We start from the raw sequence: 6,095 nt of genomic DNA, 5'->3' as shown, positions 1-6,095 counted from the left end.
GTTTAAAAATATTGTTCTAATAGAAAGAGGTGTTGAATACTTTCTTAATTATTAAAGTAGCTAAGAAAATATATTACTTAAGTTTAAAATAAGTTAAAAGTTTATTGATAATTTGAAAATAAAAAAACTAAAATAAAAAAATTAAAATAAGAAATAAATATTAAATGCACTCTTCTTAACTTGTAACTTTTTGGCATATGCCTATAACATGTTGAATCTCATGATGACCCTAGGAAAAATTGTCGTGGACCATATGGACTTTAATTATTTTTTTTTATCTATATAGATTTATGGTTAAAATGATTGTATTAATTATTTAAAATAATAATTATGAATTTATTAGTCAAATAGACGTATCTCTTTAAAACGATTCTATATCATCTTGGTGTTTTGATAAAATTTTTATTTTGGACTCAAGTAATTATAAAGAATTATTAATCGGTTTATCGGTAAAATGGTCAAACTCATTTGTTGGAATGCTTAGCGTTGTTTTTCTTGAAAACTCATTTCATTTAGATTTTGGACCCTTAATAATTTGTCGGATTATTTTTCACACTTATGATAGATCCTTTTTACTATTTTATTTGGTTATTTGATAAAATACGTTATTAAGTACTTAGAAATATTACGCTTGACTTTTGTGATTATTTATGACATAATAATGACTTACTTTAGCCTTAGAAATCTTAGTATAGCTACGAAAATTTATTATTTAATTAATATTAATTTATTAGATACTAGTAATTTGTTTCTATTAAAAGGGTTGAGTTGTCAAAATTTTAACTAGTGGAAGTTTGACTTATAAGAATATAAACTATTTCGGTTTAGAGTCTTGTTTGATATTGCATGATATTTGATTGTATGACTCTGATAGTAAGGTAACGTCGAACCATGGACCGGCATGTAAAATCTCCGCGTCCGTGTTAGCCGGCACGTAAAATGCGGTGTCAGACAGGAGGTCCGAGAAAAACCCATCATGTGGAGTCTCAAGCATAACAATATTGAGAGGAGTGACGACTCCCACCACAATTAGGGTTTAGGACTACGGTCCTCACCTAACCAGACCATTACATATATCAGTTGTCATTATTGTTGTGATCTTGTGATGTGCTATGATGGTAAAGTTATGAGGCTTAATCGAACTTGATTGAATAAGCATTAAGGTTACCAAGTATTTAGTAGCAGTAATGAACTTCTGCAAGTATTGAGAATGTAATTTAATGGCTTAATAAAGATCAATAATGAGTAATAACCTTCTATATTGTGCTTGATGATTATTTTGTAAGCATGATTTAACTATCGCATCATAAGCTTATTGAGGAAATTGTACTCGGCTTTATAGCTGACCGATTCAATCGGTTGTCATCCATATTATGGATGACAGTATTTTGCAGGAAAATTTAACTCAGGTTTCGATCCAGGCTGCAACTTTAATTATTCTATTGAGGACTTAGCTACATTGATTTTACTTGATGACTTTGATGACTATATATTGTAATTATGTTTTTTTTATCGTATTTAAGCAAACCTTATGTTATATTTTTTCTCAGTCGTAAGATTTTTAATCATGAATAGTTAAAACCCTAAAATATACTTAAATACTTCATCACACTTTTAATCATGAATAGCGATTGAAGACCATATTTTGATATTTGAAAGGCTACCATAGTAAGACTTTAGAATAATGCTTGAATAGACCGTTTAGGTATAATTCCATACAATTTTAAATCCATTAATGTTATAATCCAACAAGGGAAACACATGACATTATGCTGTTTGGATTTTTGTGAAAATTTAAAATAAACAAGTAAAAATATATATAAAAAAAATCACATTATATTCAATTTTTGAAACTATTTTTCAGATAAACAATTTTTTTCCAGACGTGAAATTTGAGACTGTTCGCACTTAGTAACAGTGAACAAAAATAGAGAGTTAAAAAAAATAAAGGGTTTGTTCGCTATTATTAACAGTGAACAAAGCTAAAACATGGTCAAACAGGGTCAAAGACTGAAAGAAAGGGGGAATTTGCTAACGGTAACAGCAAACAAAGACTGTAGGTCAAAAATAGTCAAAGTCTTTGTTACTCTTTGACTTTTTTTGACCTCCAGTCTTTGTTCCTTGTTACTAACAGCTCCAAACCACCGCTTTAAGAAAAAAAATACTTATCTTGAAATTATTTTACAAAATTTGTTATTGTATGAAATTTTTATATTTTGTTACTTATTTCAAATTTTCCGAATTTTGAAACTACAAGGCCCAGCTTATATCTTGGATCCCTCTTTCTTTTTTCCCTTCAGTTATTGATTGGGCCATAACAAACTTATTCATAGAATCATGGACCTTATTCTCTTCATTTTAGAATTTATTTTATATTTAATTTATTTTTATTAAACAAAATATGTAGAAGTATTTATATTCAGTGTCATAAAATTAATTTACATTGGAGTTGTTTTTGATTTGAAATTGAATAATAATCAACATAATTTGTCCCAAATTGACTTAAGACCTCAATTGACTTGATTATTATATCAATTACACTTGCAATTGATCATATCATGAACAATATTATAAAGTAGTATATAAATGGCTTCATTTTAAATTTTAGTCAAATACCCTTAAAATATTAAAAGCGACCTGTGACCCTATACAAGAATATAAATATAATTCAACTTAAAATTTCAAAAATATATAAAATAAGCAAGACTTTAATATCATTGTATGTTCCTGCCGTCCTAAGCTTTATAAAAATATAGAGCTAAATTTCTTACACCAACAAATTAGTGAATGAGGGTGACTATTTTTGTGTCATCAATTTCATCGATTACAATAGAGAAATCCTTGGTTCATTAATAATATCAATCCTGACACTCGAAAGGACATTTTTTTTTTTTTTATTTCCATAAGGTCTCTGTTTCTATTTGAAGCAAAACAAGTGCCTATGATTCATAGGTATTCGTGGGCAAATTCCTCAACGTACTTGTTACTAGTTGTTTTCTCATTATGATTTGGTCACTTATATCATACGAAAGGATGAGTTACATTGGTCTATTTAGTAGGAGTTAGCCTAGTTTTTTAGTACCTTATCAAAGAAACTTAGCTTCATTACAAGGGAAAATGGAGAAAGACTCCCAACAAAATAAGTGAGAAGGTTGAGATTGAGACAACTTGAATGGATAGTTGATTGGTATACTAACTTTATGGGCTCCACTTATGAAACTTAAGTTAATACATCCAACCACCTTCTTCATATTTTCCGATCTCAATCCAATTAGCTATGTGAATGAGACAATCAAATGACTCATTAGTCTTTGTTCCCTAAAAAATCTATTAGAAATAAAGGAACTACTCATTTGCTAATTTTAGGGGGGGGGGGGGGGGGGGGGGGGGTGGGGTTTGGCATGAATAAAAGGAATGAAATGAAAAGGTTTAAGTAAAGAAAATGGTATAAATAAGTGTTAAACTTATTGATTGTTTGACATTAATGTGATAGGAAACACTAAAAATTTCTCCTTTTTCTTGTTACTCTTAGAAAATAAGGGAAATTAAAACAAGGGTATAGTTAACCCAATGAAATAGAAGAGTTTAGATATCTATACTAAACAATAACTAATTGAAAGTCTTAACACATTTTATTATCGAAATTCAAAAAATCTACACCAAATGAGTCCTGAATATTAATTTATTGTACCGTTAGAGTATTATTAGGATTTTTATGATAAAATTTATTCTACCATTTTCCTTTTCTTCTTCCCTGAAAAATAGTCAAACGATTTTATTCATTCCTTAATTCCCTCGTTGAAACCTTAGAGTGTAATATTAAGATTGCTACATACTCTTCAAATAAGAAATAGTTCAAAATTAACCTCATGAGTAAGGATGGTCATGGGGTGGGTCTGGCCAGACTCGGACCTAGACCCTTTTATTTTTTTATAGATCTAGACCCGGATCCGGACCCTAAGGGTCCAAAATTTTCAGACCTAGACTCAGACCCGTCGAATCTGACGGGTCTAGGGTCCTTGATGGGTCCTTAATGGTTCTTAAACAAAGTCTCTTTGATTGTCAAAATTGAACCTTTTTCGAGTCTTTTTGTATTTTTGTAAGCAACTTATTATCGTATTACAAACACTTGTTCGAGTTCATGAAATTCAAATACAAAATAATTACTAAAAAGTAAAAAAATATTTAATTGTATAGGGTCCGAGCTCGGATTTGAGGGGCAGGTCTAGGGTCTGGGTCCGAATCCGGGTCTGCACCTTGAGACCCGGATCCGGACCCGTCAAATATTTTCTGAATCCGGATTCGATAGGTCTCAAAAAATAAGACCTAGACCTTTAATAAAGGAGTGGGTCCGGGACGGATCCAACAGAATCCTGGACCCATGACCATCCTTACTCATCGGTCATGCCCTTCTTATAGGCTCTTATCAGTTATCATTGCTCCACTCTATGGGGCAAAGCCTGTTACCAGGTCCAAAATAGCACTGCCAATATAAGTACACCCAAGGAGCATAATTAAGAATGAGACCATACAAAGAAAATAAGAGCAATAAAGACTTTCAACAAGCTCATGTGAAAAGAATTTCTTATCATTTTCAAATTATGCATAACAACCAACATAATGGGAAACCATAAAGTCAAAGACATTGATGTAACTATTTTTCCATCTTGTTTGGTCTGAGAATTATGTATAGTTAAAACTTTCTTTTACATCTTTGTGCTGAGATTCGATTTTCACCATTTGAAATCATTTTTTTAATTGTTCCTTTAATTTTTTACTTTTTATTTTTTTTGTGATTTTATATTTTTTTTCATAATTTTCCGGAGCAGACTAATTTGTTGTCTTCATCTAAATTATTTATTCCCATCTATTTTTTATACTCTTGTTACGAATTGATATTGTATCAAAATCAAAGGGATTTAGGAAGTACGTATTTTATTTAAATAAGTTTATTCCACAACAAGAAAGTTAAATTTGCCGGGTTTGATAAAATTTCATGCCAGTTGATTTATTGGTTTGATTAACTTGTATATTAGTTCATTATTATAACTAATTGTTTATGTTTATGAACTAAGTATATATTTACACTATGCAAGACCTACATAAACTAAATTGTAAGAAAAAATTATGAATATACTTTAACAATATATTATGAATAACTAATAAAAAAAGAAAAAACAATATAGTATAGAGATTGAAACTCATAATTGACTAATCTTAGAATAAGAAATAAATGATTTTAAAATACTGAAAAAAATAATACATAAAATTGTATTTTAGATGGATGCTAGAACACGTGATATTACTTTAAAAGTTAAAGAAAAAATCTTATCATAATAATAAATCAAATTATTTAATAAGTTTCTGAAAATAAATAAAAATAATCTACGCCATAAATTCTTAAAAACATATGTGTGACATTGTGAGCAACAATACATAATAGTATTGTTATTCAGGTCACAAATGAACTTTAGCTCTTTTCTAGTGGGGACCATTAATAAAAATATTAAAATTGATAGTCATTGCAAAATAAAGTATAGAAAAGGAGTTAAAATCACAAATAAAAATTATGTTACACATAATTATAGCTATATTATTTTATCTTTCTATATTATAATTTTTCAAATAGGAAAATATAAATAATATGATAAATAAGATTGTTAAAGAGCTTGACCAGGAACAATATAAAAAGAAATGAATTTTTAAAGGGACCTTGCTTCTCTATTTTTATCTTTCACGATTTAAAAATTGAAGATCCATGCTATCAAATTAAAAGTTTTTAATTTTCACAAAATATATTCTCATTCATTACTGCTTGAAGAAATGATATAAATGAAATATTTTGAAAAAGAAATTCTATAAAAATAGAGCTTCATCCGCTCACAGATAACCTGCCATCTTTCATTACGAATGTTTACCAGGGGAGTCATAAACATCCACATTAGTTATCAAGAAAATTTATATTAATATAGGTAGTACTTAGAGACCAAGTCCAAAGTCCTAATTTTACAATGTTTGAATTTGCATTATTTTTTATTTTGGTTTGTTCCACTTAATTTGCTATTATTTTTATTTTTGAACAATGGTCTACTACT

This window comes from Amaranthus tricolor, chromosome 14 (genome assembly GCF_026212465.1).
Source record: "Amaranthus tricolor cultivar Red isolate AtriRed21 chromosome 14, ASM2621246v1, whole genome shotgun sequence".
Lineage (NCBI taxonomy): Eukaryota > Viridiplantae > Streptophyta > Magnoliopsida > Caryophyllales > Amaranthaceae > Amaranthus > Amaranthus tricolor.
This window is presented reverse-complemented; position numbering follows the sequence as displayed.